This window comes from Protopterus annectens, chromosome 2.part0 (assembly GCF_019279795.1).
Source record: "Protopterus annectens isolate FY-2018-M chromosome 2.part0, PAN1.0, whole genome shotgun sequence".
NCBI lineage: Eukaryota > Metazoa > Chordata > Ceratodontiformes > Protopteridae > Protopterus > Protopterus annectens.
Genome location: NC_056728.1, coordinates 231836873 through 231856642, shown reverse-complemented (window position 1 = coordinate 231856642; position 19770 = coordinate 231836873). Strand labels below are relative to the sequence as shown.

General features: G+C 40.6%; 1 protein-coding gene across 1 annotated transcript in view; it reads right to left on the bottom strand.

Annotated features, from left to right (window-relative positions):
* VPS16 (VPS16 core subunit of CORVET and HOPS complexes) overlaps positions 1–19770 on the bottom strand; it is a 1917946-nt gene that overhangs the window by 1723837 nt on the left and 174339 nt on the right. The window lies entirely within an intron of this gene.

Sequence of the window (19770 nt, the reverse complement as noted above, 5' to 3'; positions counted from 1 at the left end):
GGTGCTCACAATGTCGACAGTGAAAGTTCTATGTGGGGGAAAATTGGACAATGCAAAACTTCTCACAGTTCACAGTACAAGATTAAGGTCTTGAGCTACTAATGAGCTTTATCCTACAACCTAGAGTTCTCTTAATCTCCATCTGCCTACTGTGTGCAATTGTGAGCAAGTCACAACCAGCCAGTAATCCTTGATTCGCTCAAAAAAAAAAAAAGAGGCACCTATGCCTAGTGGATCTACAAATTAACAAAGAAATTTAAACATTAAAGTAATCTAAGAAACCTAGAGGGCATAAGTCTACTAAGCAGTGCGCATTTTCTCTAGACAAAAAAATGTGGAGAAAGAAGTAAGCCCTCTCAGAGGATCCATCATTATGAGGACCTGACCAGTCAACAGGGAGATTTGTCTGGATGTGCAAAAACATCTTTTAACCACTGCACAATGGCTGATCTTAAGCTCCTGTATCCATTTACCTGTGTTTTAGGACAGTTAAGGTTGCAGAATAATGGATCAATAGAAGAAATGGTCAAGTGGGGAGAGGGGGACAGAGCCAAAAATTATTTTAAAAATGTGCCTGCATCCGATATAGAATTGCTAGATGCCATTTGCTTCTAAATTCTCCTAGAACATAACTGAGTTTTACAAAAAGCAAATTAATGTGTTTTTCTGGTTCTACCTTTAAAGCCTTCTAAATATGTTTTGCATTTTTCTGTGTAACAATCAGATTAGCAACAGAATTAATATCAGAGTACACATTCACAAACTAGGATAGCACTTAGTCTAGGTTAGAGGAGGCCTCACTGTTTGCTAAAATTATAATATGCAGTTCTTTGGTTAGTTAAACTTGACAAGGTTTGCCAACAATTCAGATGGTGTTTTGCCCCAGTCTGCATATCACATAACTTTTCCTCTCTTCTGTATTTCTCTTTTTGCATGATCTAATCGAAAAGATGCCACATTAATTTAAATCATTGTTAATCTTACTTCAAGGTGTAGTACATCCTTTTCCTTATTATTAAGGAAATGGGTAACATGATCTCAAATCACTTCTTTAAGTGCTACACTCACCAGTATCTATTCATTCAATGGCAATTTACAATGCACCCTCGTTTCCCTATTTTATTCAGACATGGCAAACCATCAGTGATGAGTTGGCCAGTATTTCTCTGACTTATCCATACGTCAGGCCCCTAGGCAGGTGATTTGTACCAAGTAAGAAGTCAGTCTTTGGCCATGACTTGTAGGCTGCAAGATAAAAAGTGAATTGTTTACTTGATGGGTACCTGATTCAGTGCTGTTCAAACATGTCATGCCATTTCCATGACTGTTTTCAGTGACACTGCATCTCTGTCTTCCATAGCTTTTCTTGCATTAAGCCCAGCCATAGTAGGTTTCAGCAACATGTTCCCATTCTCAAACAATTTTACATTATGTAATGTGAAACCCTTTAAAATGTGCTGCACCTCCAAAAGAAAGTCACATTAGATACTAAATTGTGCATATAGGATGAACCAAGCATGGGCTTTTCTGAATGAGGAGTCTTGCATTCCACCAACACATATCTGCCTTCATTTATTCCTTATTATCAAAGTTATTTGGGGATTTGAATGAAATTGTTAATCATCACTGCAACACCCTGGGAATTTTCACTATTTCAGGCTCTATAAATATGGCTAATCTATTTTATTTACCTCCTCCAGTTAGCCAGCCCTTACATGGATTTTTTTTTACACACAAATTACATCAGCTGTATTGCACAGATGGTGCCAGAATAACTCTACTTTACCTACTATTTGAAGACCATTACTAATTTACTCCATGATTGATGATATGCACCTTAACAGCCTGGCTTCTCCTTTTAAACCTAGACAATATTTTACCATGTGATTTATATAATCATCTACCTACTGACATACTTATTTGCAGATATACCTGGTTGATAAAAATATGTCTGACTTGTATACAAGATTAATGGGCCTAAATCATTTTCACTGTATTTTACTATCCATAATTAGGGGGTCTATATCAGTATTTCGAAAATGTAATAGTTCGAATCACTAAATTTCTAACTGAAATGATTGAACTATTAAATTTTCAAATGCCGATAAAAAATAAACACCAAAAAAAAAAAAAAAAAAACTAAAGGGTGTAGGCAGGGAGGCAAGCCCCCCTGCACCCCCGCTACTTAAAATATACCAACTCCGAGACCGCACTATATTGAAGTAAACGGAAAACTCCCCTTACAGAGATTTCCGTTTACCCATTCGACGTTCTGCACTTTCGCCATTCTCGAGGTGACAATATCGGATTTGATATTGTCAGCGTTTGAGATGCTGATGGGAACCCTAATTTGGAGCTTCCAGTTTCTCAAGTTTTGTAATAGCTTTTGTTTAGCTTTTCCCCACATATCCATAGCTGCTAAACAAAATCTTTATTAATCCATGCACTGAAATATTTCATCTTATGTCCCCGTAAGTATGGGTATTGCTGAACTAATTTATGTGCTAGTACTTAGTTTATCACTATAGCCTTTAATCGATTATATATCCTGAAAAGATGTGATACAGTCTCAAAAGTGGTTCACAACACTGAACTGATCTTTTCTGGATTTGTCAAACAGAAAATACTATCATTCGCAAATAAAATTAACTTTTCTTGACTACAATACCAGTTATAGCTTTGGATTTCTGAATTTCTTACTTTCTTTACTAGCAACTATAAGCAAAGTGACTAACAGTGGGAAAAGAGGATATTCCTTCCTATTTTTTCTGTTAGTCAGACAAAAACTCTCCCACCTTAATTCTTGCCTTCAACCTTTCACATATCCTCCGTACTAACTCTATTATTCTATCAGGGAATGCAAATGCTACCACCACCTTACTCATAAAACCCACTTGACTCTGCTGATTATTTTCTTTTCCTCAACACCCACCAAGTGCAGCTGTGTTTTCTTACACTATGCTTACCTCTGGATCATCATTACTCTAGTAACATTGGTAAATTGGTATGTCTCTTTTCATACCTATCAACTTTGGTAACACATTTGCCATTCTCTTAGCTACTACAGGCATAAACACTTTATAGTCATGGTTTAAAATTGAAATGGATCTATATGAAGCTGGGTCTGAAGGGTCTTTACCCTTTTTACATAACACAGATTTCTTCCAACATATTGGTATTGCCTGCTTTTTAAAATACTGTTAAATAAAAGCTTCCAGACATTTAATCACTTTCTTCCCTCCTAACTTCCAAATTTCCATAGGAATATTATCTGTTCCTGGTGACTTCCATAATGATTAACTATATATCACCATCTTTATTTCATCTCTTCTTATGGCTCATCTTCTTCTAACTTTGGTATAACTAATCTTCCATAAGTGATTCCATTTGCCTTTCCTTGGTTTCTCCATTCCTTTGTTTAATCTAATACCTTTATAAGATCTCATGTTATTTTAATTGTCAGACTCCCTAAGTTTGTCAAAAAGTCTTTCTACTTTTTGTTACCCAAGTGGTTATAATAAAATGTGTGTATCAATGTCATTATAAATAGCTGTTCAACACCAACCCTTCTAAATTAATGCTTTCTATCCATATACTCCCTTACTTTCCCTATAGTGTTCTGCAGTTGCTCATCATCTTGATTTGTGAGATTCTCCTTCTTCAATCCTTTAACCTTTGTCAACGCCTGTAAGTAATTTATATTACTCATTCCCACCTTTCTCATGTCCATGTTTATTAAACTCCATTTTAATTTTATCCTATTCATGAATCCCTCCTGAAGTAATTTCTACGTTCCACAATAACTCGAATCATACCTGCTACCTGTTCTTAGACGCTTCTTTTCAACAGACAAGGAAAACAGCAGTGTTCCATTTTTACATCCTTGTCCTGCAATGTTATCCTAGTTTTTATTGCTGTACAACCTGATATAGTTATTTGATATGTCTCAAAGTTTTCAATTACGTACACATACCCCTATAAAATCCAAATGTATCCAATGTATCCCAGTTATTGTATCTTGGGGAATAATATGCACATTTTGTCCACTGTTTTGTTAATAAATTCTTTCCACACCAAATGTTTTTTTCATATACTTTTTCAGAAATCAACAGTCTTTTGTTATACTTTTTTTCTAAGTCCTCTTGATATAGCCTTGCTACTGCACATTGGGTTCTAATCCCAACCACAAAGTTATTTCCCCTGATTACAGTTCTTCATCTAAAAATATTCCTAAGTTCCACAACAGCAGTTTTAGGTATAATAAAAATACATACCATCTTAACCTTCTTACCCTACCATTAAACCCTTAGTACCACAAATCTGTCATTATTGTTTTTCCCCTCTTTAATCACTACTGCAGCCCCTCTCATGATCAGTATTACATCTTTTCGTTTGTCCTTGATACTTTGCTGTATGCCCATCATGAAATCATTCTTTGTCAAATTCATATGCTTATTTATATCCATATGAAACTTCTGGAACATTGCTATTTGATATAATTCAATACTTTGCTTTTTTTTTTTACCTATCCTTGCAAGGCTATTTACATTCCATGGTAATATTCACAGAGCAGGAAGTCTGATAAAAAGTCATTTTCAGATATTATGCATGGTAGTCCCTTTGAATAAACATGTCTCCCATTTGCAGCTTATATGTACACAGTAAGATTTGGCAGGCTGATCTTGCATGCAGTTGCTTCTTTTCACCTGTATTTGAACCCATATCAAATCTTCCCAGACTTTTTTTTTTTTTACTTCAAACAGACACTAAATACACATTTAAGCCTTAAACCTTTTAAGTTACAAACACACAAAACAAAGGAAGTTTACCCCTTCATATAGGATCAATTGCCCTAAATCAATAGTTGCCACCTAGACACTACCTATTCTAAAAATAGGATTAACTATGTTGAAGTCCATGTTAGAGCCTGTGTTCCACTTAAACTACCTTTCTGTATAATAATTATATGTTCCTCTCAGATGTAAAAAAAAAAAAAAAAAAAAAAAAAAAACTTGCATGGTTTCAATAAATGTTAATGTTTAGATTAAAGAAAAATTACTCTGGAAATCAAAAAATTAACCAACTGCACCTGAAGTATTGCACATTTAAGATAAAAAGTGGAAGTGAGATCCTTGGAAATGGGAAGGAGCAAATTACACAGAAATAAATGGAATTTGAGGGAACAAAATATGCAGAATAATTTTCAAGAGAAGGAGTGAGGTTTCATAGTAAGGCCTTACTAGGATTAATTATGCTGGCTGCTAAAAAAGCAATTACTAGAAAATGGAAAATAAAAGAATAAACCAACTGCATGTGAAGTACGGAATATTATAAAAAAGATAAAAGAACTAGAAGTGGGATCTTTAGAAAAGGGAAGGGGCAAAATATAAAGAAATAGAAAGAAAATGTGGGAACCATTCGTGCAGAATAAATGTCTAGCAGGAGAAGTAAGGTTTAACAGAAGCAGGAATTCAGTAATTTCTGTAATGTTAGACTGAGGATAGTTGTAACAAAAAGTATGTGTGATGTACAATGTATGTACTGGAAACATGTTAATATGCTTCTTTTCTATTAATGTAGGTTTCCCTATGTCTTGAGGGATAATTTAATAAAAGTGTTTTAAAAAAAAGGAGGAGTGAGATTTATGAAACGGTCGGAATCAAGAAATGTATGTAATGTTAGAGTAGGCAGTAGTTGATATAAAGAAATAAAACATATTTAATATATAATGCATTAGAAGCAAACCATACTGTTTTCTATCAATTTATGTCTAAAGTGACAATTTAACGAGGAAGTTAAAAAATTAAAAAGTGCAGAGAACACAATTAAATAAATTAAATTATCCACTATTATATTTAATGCATTAATGTACTAAGGCTGCTAGAGAGACAGCTATTTGTATATCTACTCACAAAGGACCCCCTCAACTCTAAGTTGAGGAACAAAAAAAAAAAACCTTTGCTCCCCTGGAACACAGGAGAAAAAAACAGTTACTACACTTTATGCTACACTCAGAGGACCACAGCAATTTAGTTCTAAAAGCTTTTTTTCCATTTTACATTCTAGCAACCAGTAATGTATTGCTGAACACAAATCGCCCCCACCCCTTATAGTTTGTGCCTGGGGCAGCTGCTCCATTCTCCCAATCCTAGCTACACTACTCTCTACTCACTTCCACAATTTCAAACTTCATTATTTTCTCTGAACTGCTTGTCAGTTTCCCTTTAAAAGTTAATTACACTGTACCTCATACACTTCAATCAGAACACACTGCTTAGACCTTTCCTGGATTAAATTGCTTACACCTACAGACTAGTCTTCGGTTAAAAGTATTTGCTAATGGAAAAAAAACACTTAGTAACTTTGCAAATATAGGAAAGAATCCTAGTAGATTTCAATCATAATACACTTGTTAGACCTTTCATGATTAATAACTTACACCTGCTTGCTTGTTTTCAGCTAAAAGCAGGTACTAACAGAAAAACAAATGGCTAATAACTTTATACGTGCAAGACAGAAAGCACAGTTTTGTACCTACCATAAATGTAGATGTTTGAGTGCTAATACAGCTGCAGTCATAACAGATGGGTTCTCCTGCCGTCAGGCGGGTCCTCGGTCGGCCGAATTCCAAAGTCTAGATCCGATGTCGGTTGTCGTCTCTTTCTTTCCTGACGTCAGTGCGATAGGGGTATATAAGACACAGCCGACACCATTTTCTTCAGTCTTTCTTGCCCCAGATGTCAGGTGCCCCCACAAGGAAGGCAATATATATAAATATATAAATATATATATGTATATATGTATATATATATATATATATATATATATATATATATACATATATATATATATATAATATATAATCATGCATTACAATATAATCAATAATCAGTAGTTGCAAGCAAATACACCATAGAAGGATAACCCAATCAAGTTGTAAGATGAGGAGTTAGCCAACTAGGTCTGTACCCAGAGGGGAAGGAGGGAGGGAAACCTGGACTGCAGCTGTATTAGTACTCGAACATCTACATTTACGTTAGGTACAAAACTGTACTATGTTCATCGTGCATACAGCTGCAGTCATAACAGATGGGTAGAATCCCAAAGCTACGCACAGGGTGGTAGGCACTAGGTGGAAATGGGAGGAGCCAGAATGCCCTGCAACACAGCAGTAGCAAAGCCTGCTCTAGTTTTGGAGTATAAAGGTAGGTGGTTGTGTTTAGTGAAAGTATGCACAGAACTCAAAGTGGCTGCCTCCAAAATATCTTTGGTAGGGACTCCTCTGAGGAATACACCACGAAGAACATTCAGAGAAAGGAACACAGAAGTTGCTTTAATCCATCTTTATTCAGTCCTGGTACCTCAGCAGTTCGCCTTCAATGGGACACATTTAGACATTTTGAATGTTCTTTTTATATATGCATCAATCAATCAATTAAGCAATTAATTCATCATTTCAAACATTTTAAACATTTTTTAACCCCCTCAACACTGAACATTTCTATACAAAACTTCAAATATAATGTTCTTTTACATTTTTTCCATTTTTTAAGAATCAGTTAGTTCATTTTTGACATAATTATTATACATGATTACAAAAATATAAATATAAAATAAATACTTTATGATATTAAAAATTACAACTCCAATAAATTTCATCAATTTTCTAAATTCATTCCATTTGGAAATAAAGTATGATACCCTATAATCATTCTCTGTTCAAGTTTGTTCAAAGCAGTTTTAAAGTTCCCTATACACAAATGGGGTCTAGCAAGTACACTAAATCTGAAACTGTCATTTTTACCATTATGTATATTACAAAAGTGAGTAGCCACCGGACTTTCCAAATTGCCCCTCCTTATATCACCCAAGTGCTCCAAAATGCGAATCTTAATCTTCCTAGTGGTCTGACCAATATACCACACAGGTGGGACACAATCACATCCCAAAATATATACTACACCAGATGACCTACAATCAAATCTCTCAAAAGCAACATATTTCTTTCCATTTATTTTAGTTCCATGCATATTCTTAACTATATTACAAACTGAGCAACAACCACAACTATACATCCCAACATTACTATCTACCATAGGTTCCAATTTTCTATTTAATATTTCCTTTAAGTTGGAATACCTTTTATAAGAAAAAGTAATGTGCTTTGGAAAAAGATGACCAATTATTGGATCTTCACATACCACATGCCACAACCCTCTAATGATTCTCTCCATTGTAACGGAAAAACTGGAATACCTAGACACGAAAAATATTTTATTCAAGTCTGAGATGGTTTCAGGATGGTATTTGTTCTCATATCTACACATCCTTAATTTCTGATCTTTACACAACTTCCATTTTATAGCTAGAAGTTGATCATGATCATAACCACGAGATAATAATCTGTCCAGAATTCCATCACAAACTTCCTCCCAAAGTTTTTTGTCTGAGGTATTTCTCAAATTCCTTTTAAATTCCCCTTCTGGTAGAGCCTTGATTAAATGTGGAGGGTGCATGCTGCTAGCATGCAAAAAATTATTAACCGATGTAGGTTTCCTAAAAGTTCTATGTTGAACCAAACCATCCATTCCTACATAAAACTCTACATCAAGAAAAGGAATTTTAGATTGTGATATGTGCGCTACAAATTCTAAGCTATGATGGTTCTTGTTCAGATCCACCAAGAACTGATCAAACAAAGATGTATCACCCCTACACACAAAAATTAAATCATCTATGTAACGTTTAAAAAATACAACATTATTAACAAAAAATGTGTTTTGAAACATAAATTCCTTCTCAAATTCTCCCATATAGATTATTGCATAAGTTGGTGCAAAAGCTGCACCCATAGAAGTTCCATTTATTTGCAAAAAATATTCATTTTTCCACAAAAAATAATTATGTGTTAAACTAAATTCTAACAAACTTAAAAAAATCTAGTACGTGGTCCTTCTCCCATCACCCTATACATTGCTTCCAAACCCCATTTTATTTTAATATTGGTGTAGAGTGATACAACGTCAACAGTGGCCCAGTAATAATTCTTTTCCCATTTCTGCCCTTTTAAGGCTAAACAAACATCTTGAGTGTTTCTCACATGAGAATGTACTTTGGCAGAAATTTCTTAAGATGAAGGGTGGGAGGATGGCATAATGGTTAAGGTGTTTACCTGGCAAACACAAGGTGCAGGGTTTGATTCTCACATGGGGTAATTGGCTAGGCTTAAAATGGCCCACAAGGGGCAATTAGCCTAGTACTAACCTATGAAAGTACAGTTTTGTACCTACCATAAATGTAGATGTTCGAAGATCCACATTGCTGCAGTCCTGACACTTGGGTAGTCCGCTGTCCACGGTCGGCCCGAATATCAAAGTATAAGGCTGACGTCGGTCATGGCGCATTTAACTGACGTCAGGACGTCAGGGTACAAATGCGCATGACCGGCGTCATATCCTCAGTCTTTTCTTGCCCCAGATGTCAGAAGACCTTAAAAACAAAGGTCAAAACCAAAAGACAGCAAACAAATAACCAACCACCCTTGCACTAGCTATATGTATAATACATATACAATATATACAATATGTACAACCCAACCCACACAACCACCTCCAACTACAGAGGGGAAGGAGGGAGGGTAAATGGGACTGCAGCAATGTGGATCTTCGAACATCTACATTTATGGTAGGTACAAAACTGTACTATGTTCTTCATCTCACATTGCTGCAGTCCTGACACTTGGGTAGAATCCCAAAGCAGAGGTAAGGGAGGATGGCTAACTATAAGGAAGCAGGAGCTGCCAAAATGCCCTGCAAAACCGCAGTGGCAAAACCAGCCCTGGACTTAGAGTAAAGTGGCAGGTGATAATGCTTAGAGAAAGTATGCACAGAACTCCAAGTAGCTGCCTCCAAAATATCCTTGGTTGCCACTCCCTCAAAAGCTGTTGAAGTGGCAGTAGCCCTAGTGGAATGAGGCCTAATCCCAGCTGGAACCTCCTTGCCATGATGGGAATAACAGAAAGCAATGCAAAACCCAATCCACTTAGAAATAGTTTGTTTTGACACAGGCTTGCCCTGAGAACTCAAAGCAAAAGAAACAAACAACTGCTGAGACTGCCTGAACCCTTTAGTTCTGTCCAAATAATAACGCAACTGCCTGTGTACATCCAAAGTGTGCAAAATCTTTTCCCCCTTATTTTGGGGATTCGCATAAAAAGTAGGCAAATGAATAGTCTGGTTTAGAGCCACACTAGAAACCACCTTAGGCATAAAGGAAGGATTAGTACGTAATGATACCCTATCCTTATGGAAAATCAAGAAAGGCTCAACTGCCATAAGGGCCTGTAATTCAGAAACCCGTCTTGCAGAGGTAATGGCCAACAAAAAAGCAGTCTTCCATGATAAATATTTCAACTCAGCAGTAGCTGCAGGCTCAAAAGGTTGTAGAGTGAGTTTCTCCAACACAAAATTGAGATCCCAAGCAGGAGTAGGAGCTCTTCGGGGGTCTTATATTCTTTGCCCCTCTAAGAAATTGCTTGAACAAAGGATGAGAAAACAATGGCGGGTCGCAATCATAGTGAGCTGAAATTGCTGCAGCATGAACTTTAATAGAAGAGAAAGACAAACCTTTGTCTAGTAACTCAGTAAGATATTGAAGAGCCACACATAAATTAGGCTCAGAAACATCAAAATCTTTTGCTGCACTCCAAAATAAAAATCTCTTCCATTTATCAGCATACACTTTCCTTGTACTAGGCCTTCTAGCTTCCAAAATAACATTCAAAACTTGCTGAGGAAGTGGAGGCCCATTATGGTTCAAAACAGAATATGCCAGGCCGTTAGGTGCAGAGAGTGAAGCTTGACATTGAGCAAATGGCTGTCCACCTGTGACAACAGGTGTGGAATCGAAGGCAAAGGCCATGGAGGCTTCTGTACTAGACTTCGTAGTAATGGGTACCAGTGCTGTCGAGGCCAATCTGGAGCTATTAAAATCATCCTTGGCTTGTCCTGTCTGACCTTCAGAAGTACCTTTGGGAGGAGAGGCAGAGGTGGAAAGGCATACACATGAAGATTGCTCCAATTGAAAGAAAGAGCATCCACTCTCCAAGCTGTGGGATGAAACCTTTTTGTGCAAAACTTTGGCAGCTGATGGTTCAGTGGAGAAGCGAACAGATCTATGTCTGGAGTTCCCCATGACACTGTCAATTTCTGAAATACATGAGGATCCAATTTCCACTCGTGGGGATCCATAATCCGTCTGCTCAACACATCTGCTAAGGAGTTCTGTGCTCCTGGCAGAAACCTTGCCTGAAGATTGAGCTGTAAACTGAGAGCAGTCTCCCACAAAATCATTGCTTGCCTGCATAGAGGATAAGAATGCGTTCCCCCTTGCTTGTTGATGTACCACATGACAGTTGTGTTGTCTGTTAGAATCAACACCTGTCCTGGAAGAAGGAATTCCTTGAAAGCTATTAATGCAAACTGGACTGCTAACATCTCCTTCATGTTGATATGTAGATGTTGTAGTCTGACAGGCCACTTGTTTTGTATCCACTTTCCATTTAGATGAGCTCCCCAAGCTATGTCCGAGGCATCTGTCGTTAAAATCTGACTTGCCTCTGGCCGGGTCACAGAGAGTCCCTTGTTTAGGTGACATTCCTGAGCCCACCACAAAAATTCCTTCTGAATGCAAGGTATTACTTGAATGACAGTGTCCAGATCCTGGCAGTGCTGTGTCCACACATTTTTGAGATACCATTGTAGCTTCCTCATATGCAGTTTGGCATTGGGAAGCACCAGAATACAAGATGCCATGAACCCTAAGGCTTGAAGGACTGTCCTTGCAGTCAGCCCGGACTGATGAGATAGGTGATGGAAGTAAAGGGATAGACTCTTTTGTTTGTCCGGGGTTAAAAAGGCCATCTGGGCTGCTGTATTCAGTTTCACACCCAGAAAGCACATGTCTTGAGAGGGTACTAGACTGGACTTTATTTCGTTCACAGAATACCCTAGGCATCTTAGCACTGCTATCACATATTCCAAATGATGAAGAAGCTCTTCCCTTCCTTGAGCCAGAATTAGGCAGTCGTCCAAATAAGGATAGATCTGTATTTCTTTTAGTCTGAAGAAAGCTATCACTGGAGCCAGAACTTTCGTAAACACTCTGGGCGCAGTAGATAAGCCAAAGGGCAATGCAGAGAACTGATAGTGAGAAGTCCCAGCTCGAAAACGCAGATACTTTCTGCAACTGAGTCTGATAGGAACATGAAGGTAAGCCTCCTTGAGATCTAAAGTTACCATCCAATGATCTTTGCCCAGCAGAGGTAAAAGCTGCTGCAACGTCAACATTTTGAACTTGGGAATGTCCAGATAAGTGTTGAGGATAGATAAATCCAAAATTGGTCTCCACGTGTTCCCCTTCTTTGGTACTAGGAACAGGCGAGAATAAAATCCTAGGCCCACTTCTGGCAGAGGGACCGGCTGTATGGCCCCTAGTTGGAGCAACAGAGAAACTTGTTTGTGAGCCTCTATTCTTTGTTGAGGAGGAACGTCTGGCATGCCTTTGAAAGGAGGCAAGGTATGGAAATAAAACCTGTAGCCGTGGTGTATGATATCCAATACCCATCTGTCCTGGGTAATTAAACTCCAATTTTCTCTGAAAAGTGCCAACCTTCCTCCCAAAGGTGCTGCCAGACGAGCAGGCTCTGGCAGCTGAAAAGGTAGGTCATTGGGTCTGCTTACGAAAGGACTGACCCCTGCCCTCACCCGAAGCCTGTGCAGGAGAACTCCCTGTCCTAGGCCTGAAAGAGCCCTGAGCTCTGCCCTTACCACGTCTAGATCTACCCCTAGAATGGGGATCATAAGAAGGATACGTCCACCCCTTAGTAGGCCAACTTCTACTAAACTTTGGAGGCTGGACCTGCAAAAAATCTTTAACAGTCTGCATAGACTTAGCCTTGTCTTCCATTTTCTTCAAGACTGTCTCAACAGGAGGACCAAACAACACGTCAGATTGTAAAGGAGCATCTAAAATCCTTGTTTTAACATGGTCAGACAAATTCTGATCCCTCAGCCAGGCGTGCCTGCGAAGAACAGTCCCAGTGGCAGCCACCCTAGACGAGGCCTGTACAGCATCAAAACCACATTGCAAAGAATGCTTACCCACCTGTTCAGAAACATGCACTAAATCTTGCAACTCTTTACAATCAATACCTACTGCCAGAGCATCAACCTTAGACTTCATTTGTGAAAGGAGATAGTTTTGGTATTTCAACATGTGAAACTGGCAATTCAGAGCCCTCATAGCAAGAGTGGAAGAAGTATAAACTTACTTACCCCATCTATCCAGGGCCCTAGCCTCCTTGTCTGTAGGAACCGGATTCTTAACAACAGAAGCCTTAACACCCTTAGGCCCCTGGCTAATGGTTTCTGGGTCTGCCCTAGGACTCTTAAAAAGATACTTATGAACTTCAGGCACCCTGTAATACCTATCCGGTTTAACAGGAGCAGGAGGCAAAGAATCAGGATTAAGAGAAGCCTCAGTAAAAACATCTTCCACTACATCCAAAACAGGAGGTATAGCCAAAGGCCTATGCTGGGGTAAAAACAGAAATTCCCTAAGCCGTTTCCTGAAATCAGAGAAGTCCTGACCCTCCCACTTAAAATGCTCCCTCATGGAATGAAGAGTTTCTGAAAAAGAAAAATCCTCAGGAGGAGTAGCAGAAGGAGTAGAATCATCCACATCAGAATCAGAATAAGGAGAGTACTCCTGCAAGTCTTCAGCCGAAGACTCTGAGACATCTGAAGCTTGCTCAAAACCCCCCAGCTCAGGCTCTACCCTAGGCTTCTTAACAGGAGGGGGCATAGAACCCCTAATTAAAGTAATCAAATCTTCTGCCATTTTAAGCATATGCTTCTTGGGCATAGTACCTGAAGAGCTAGGGGTAATACCAACTGAAGCTAAACCTGGCCTGCCCCTGGGAGAAGCCTTAGTAACAGAAGGAGAGGGCCTAACCACCTTAGGAAGGGAGGGGAGTATAGTAACCTGAGAAGCCCCCTCGGCCTGACTTGCCTCCTGAGAGGCCACATCTTGCAATAATAAAGTTTCACTCTGTGAACACAAAGAAATCTCCGGTGGAGCCGCCGGCTCCACCGACACCTCCAAAGAACCAGCGTCCGGTACAGACGGTTCTTCTAGCCGAGGCTTAACTGTCTTGTCCTTGCGCTTCTTCGAGGAAGCGGGCGTCGGAGCATCCGACGACATTTTATAATTGCACCGCTTCCCAAAGACTAACCTAGCACAATCCAAACTTCTCTTTATAGTGCGTTTATTAAATCTAGCACAAGAGCGACAGCCAACAACGTCGTGCTCAGGCCCTAAGCAAGGAATACACAAAGTATGATAATCTCTATGCGGTATCTGTTTCCCACAAGAAACGCAATTATTAACTTTTTCTGACATCCGGTAAATGACTGAGGCAAGAAAAAACAAAAATATTCCCAACGGGTACTTAGCCAACTTTGAACTCGGTCTGAAACTTCTAAATAGAAAAATCTCAGAACGCCAACCGGCACTTGCAATGCTGCTTCTGCATCAGACCATGCGGCAAAAAAGACTGAGGATATGACGCCGGTCATGCGCATTTGTACCCTGACGTCCTGACATCAGTTAAATGCGCCATGACCGACGTCAGCCTTATACTTTGATATTCGGGCCGACCGTGGACAGCGGACTACCCAAGTGTCAGGACTGCAGCAATGTGAGATGAAGAACATCCTATGAACATGAACATGAAAATCCAGGAAACAATTGACCCTCCTCTGAGGAAGGCTGCAGAGGTAGCTGTGGCCCTTGTGGAGTGGGATCTGATGCCTGCAGATACAGATTTACCATGAAAGGAGTAACAAAACCGTATGCAGTAGCCTATCCATTTCAAAATTGTCTGCTTGGAAATTGGCTTCCCTTGAGCTCCTACAGCATAGGACACAAAGAGTTGTTCTGATTTCCTGAAAGGCTTTGTTCTGTCCAAATAGTAACGTAGCTGTCTATGGATGTCTAAGGAATGTAGCAGCCTTTCCCCTTTGTTTTGAGGACTGGGGTAAAAGGTAGGTAAGTGTATGGCCTGATTTAAAGCTACCCTGGATACTACCTTAGGCATAAATGACGGGTTGGTTCGTAGGGAAACCCTGTCCTGATGGAAGATGAGAAAGGGCTGCACAGCCATGAGGGCTTGTAGTTCCGAAACCCTACGAGCTGAGGTAATGGCCAGAAGGAAAGTTGTTTTCCAGGACAAATATTGCAAATCTGTTGAGGCAGCTGGTTCAAAGGGAGGCAATGTTAATTTTTCTAGAATGTAATTAAGATCCCAGGCTGGTATTGGTTGTTTCCTTGGAGGTCTTATATTCTTAGCCCCTCTGAGGAACTGTCTTAAGAGTGGGTGAGAGAATAAGGGTGGATCAGTGTTGTATTCTGCAAAAATGGCTGAGGCATGAATTTTGATGGAGGAAAATGAAAGTCTACTGTTCAACAGCTCAGCTAGATACTGTAATATCTGAGGCAAATTCAGTTTTCTAGGATCCTGGCCTTTTTTCTCATTCCAAGCGCAAAACCGTTTCCATTTTGCGGAGTAAGCCTTTCTAGTAGATGGCCTTCTGGCCTCCAAAATGACATCTTGCACCTCTTTAGAGAGTAGGGTCTGTTGTGGTGTTAAGGAATTTTCCATGCAGCCAGATTGAGTGTTTTCAGCTGACTGGGAAGAGTTTTGTAGCTGTGCTGAGTCAGTAGAAGAGGCATTAGAGGTAGGGTCCAGGGAGGAGTATGTGTTAGGCTCCTCAGGAGTGGGTACCAGTGTTGTCTTGGCCAGTCTGGAGCAATCAGTATCATCTTCGGTCTGTCTGCTCTTGCTTTCAAGAGCACCTTGGGCAGAAGAGGCAAAGGTGGGAAGGCATAAACTGTCCGTGCTGCCCAACTGAAAGAAAGGGCGCCCACTCTCCAGGCCTTCGGATGGAAGATCCTTGAGCAGAACTTTGTCAATTGATGATTCCTGTGGGTGGCAAAGAGATCTATGTCTGGCCTTCCCCACGCTTGGATTATCTTTGTAAAGACTTGAGGATGCAACTTCCATTCATGTGGGTCTGTCATATTTCTGCTTAGATTGTCTGCCAGCGTGTTTTCCAATCCTGGCAGGTACTGTGCTTGAAGTTCGATTTGCCATTCCACAGCCAAGTTCCAAAGTGACATGGCTAGCCTGCACAGGGGGTATGAATGTGTTCCTCCTTGTTTGTTTATGTACCACATTACTGTGGTGTTGTCTGTTCTTATCAATAATTGCCCTGGATGCAGGAGGTCCTTGAAAGCTGTAATTGCATTTATCACTGCTAGCATTTCCTTTCGATTGATGTGAAGGTGCTTTTCCTTTTGGGACCATTTGCCCTGAATGCACCTGTCTGTCATGTGTGCCCCCCAGGCGTAGTCTGAGGCGTCTGTTGTGATGACTTGATTTGCTTGAGGCTTGCAGAATGGTAGACCTGTGTTTGTTTGGCATGCTTGGGCCCACCATAGAAATTCCTTTTGCAAACATGGTATTATTGGTATTATTGTTTCCAAACTGCAGCTGTGTTGAGACCAAAGGTTTTTTAGGTACCATTGAAGTTTCCTCATATGCAACTTTGCACATGGGATTAGAAGAATGCAAGATGCCATGAAGCCCAGAGCCTGCAGGATTTTCCCTGAAGTTAGCCTGGTACAATTTGCTAGTCTGGCGTAAGATAGGCCATCTGGGTGTTTGTGTCCAAGTTGGCACCCAGGAAAGTTATTTTCTGAGATGGTGTTAGCCTGGATTTCTCTTTGTTGACTGTGTATCCCAGAGAACTCAATAACCGTGTTACATAAGCCAGATGTTCCAGAAGTATGTGTTTGCTGTCCGCTTGGATCAGGCAATCGTCCAAATAAGGGTACATTTGTATCCCTTGAAGTCTGCAGTAGGCAATTACTGATGCCAGGCATTTTGTGAATACTCTGGGCGCAGTAGATAGGCCAAAGGGCAATGCAGAGAATTGATAATGGATTGAACCTGCAGGAAATCTGAGGTATCTTCTGCAGCTTTGTCTGATTGGGACATGCAGGTATGCCTCCTTGAGGTCCAATGTTACCAGCCAAGACTCCTTGCCCAGCATGGGAAGAAGCTGCTGTAAGGTGAGCATCTTGAATTTTGGTACGAGTAGAAATGTGTTTAGGATGGACAAGTCCAAAATGGGTCTCCAGTCGGTTCCTTTCCTTGGTACCAGGAATAGTCTGGAATAAAAACCTTGACCTTGTTCGTGAGTAGGTACCTCTTGAATAGCTTGCATGTCCATGAGCTTTGAAATTTGTATTTGAGCCTCTGCCCTTTGATTGTGTGACAGGTTTGGCATGCCTCTCATTTTTGGAAGAGTGTGAAAATGAAATCTGTAGCCTCCGTTTATAATGTCCAGGATCCATTTGTCTGCTGTGATAATATGCAAATTTTTTGTAAATAATGCCAGCTTTCCTCCCAAGGGTGCTGCCAGCTGAGACTTGCTTGGCATGAAAAGGGGAAAGTCATTGGGTTTGTTTCCTGTATTGTTGTGTACTGTCTTCGCCACCTCTTGGTGCTGGAGTTTGCCATTGTCTGCCTCTATATGATCCTTGAGAGAGTGTCCTCTGCCCCTTGTGCGCCTGTGTCTACCTCTTTGGGGCTTGTCCATGGCTGGAAAGGACCAGTTTTTTGAAGGCCAATTTCTGCTAAAACGTGGTGGTTGAACCTGTAGAAAAGCTTTGACAGTTTGCATAGATTTAGCTTTTTCTTCCATCTTCCGTAGTATCTCCTCAGCATTAGTACCAAAATAATACATCCTTTTGTAAAGGAGCATCTAGTAGTTTAGCTTTAACATGATCAGGCAAGGTTTGTTCCCTAAGCCAGGCATGTCTACGAATGACTGATCCTGTAATAGCAGCTCTACTTGAGGCCTCTATAGCATCATAGCCACATTGTAAGGTGTGTTTACCCACTTGTTCTGCACTATGCATCATATCCTGCAACTCCTTCAAATCTGGTTGTTCAGACTGTGACATTTTATTCCTTAATTGTGATAACAGAAACTGCTGATATTTAAGCATATGGAACTGACAATTTAAGGCCCTCATGGCTAGGGTGGCCGAGGTATATACCTTTTTTCCCCACCTTTCTTAGGATCTAGACTCTCTTTCGGAAGGTAGTGGATTCTTAGCAGTAGAGGCCTTCATTCCCTTGGGGCCTTGAGAAATGGTTTCAGGGTCAGCATTATGGCTTTTGTAAAGAAATTGGTGAGAGTTAGGAATTCTGTAGTACCTATCAGGCTTGACTGGGGCAGGAGGCAGGGAATCCGGATTAAGGCAAGCCTCCGAGTAAACATCATCAAGTATGTCCAAGACAGGAGGTATCGCCAGAGGTCTGTGCTGAGGTAGCAAAAGAAATTCCCTAAGTCTTTTCTTGGAATCAGAAAAGACTTGGCCTTCCCAATGGAAGTGTTCCCTCAAGGTATGCAAGGTTTCCCCAAAAGAAAAATCCTCTGGGGGAGATACAGAAGGAATGGACTGCTCTGCATCAGAATCTTCAAAAGGGGAGTACGAGTGTTGCTCTTCATCAGAATGTTCTGAAATAATGGAGCCCTGGTCAGAAGAGGGGGAATCTTCCTCCACTCTGGGTCTCTTGTCCGGAGGGGGTTGGGAACCCCTGATAAGAGTAATTAAATCCTCAGCCATTTTTAGCATCTGCATTTTAGGCATGGGGCCTGGAGATGGGCCCTGTGCAACAGGCCTCTTGGGATGCATGGCTGATTTGGACTTGGTAAAGGCCTTTATGGAAAAGGAAGATGAGGGTCTAAAGACACCATGGGTGGAAGTGGACCTGTCCACATTAGGAGGCTCAACACTCACAGTGGCTTCGGTAGCTGTAGTCTGGGTATGGGCCGAGGCACCTGCGGTCTCGGTTACAGAAGACACCGCCAGAGAAGTGTCGTCGGTAGTCAGGGGCTGCGTAGGCGCCTCACTGAGAACCGGACCACGTGTAGCCGGTTTTGGCGTGGTGTCGGTGGAGACAGCGGACCTCACGTGTCGGTCTTTGTCCTTGCGTTTTTTGGACAAAACGGTAGTCGGAGTCTCCGACATTTTATAATCAAAAGCTTTACCAAAAAAGTGCTGGGCGAACTCCGCCCGACGCTTAATAGTGCGTTTATTGAAAGTAGCACAAAAGCGACAGCCCGAGACATCGTGGTCTGGGCCTAAACAAGGTATACAGAGGGAATGGAAATCCTTATAAGGTATTTGCTTCCCACAAGAAATACAATTGTTAACTTTGTCTGACATCGGTCTGAGGCAAGAAAAGTTTCCCCAATGGGGTACTTAGCTTTAAAGAAGACTTCAGTTTCCAAATTTTCATAATTTCAGGAGCTGGCCGACTGGCACTTGCGAACTGCTTCTGCTTCGGGCACCGTGCGGCAAAAAAGACTGGAGAAAATGGCGTCGGCTGTGTCTTATATACCCCTGTCGCACTGACATCAGGAAAGAAAGCGACGACAACCGACGCCGGACCTAGACTTTGGAATTCGGCCGACCGAGGACACGCCTGACGGCAGGAGAACCCATCTGTTATGACTGCAGCTGTATGCACGATGAACATCTTCCATTTTCATGCTTTTCATCATCTCCTCATTTTTTTTTTCAAAACTATTTGCTTATAGTTTAAATTAAAGACACCAGTCTTGACATCCACTC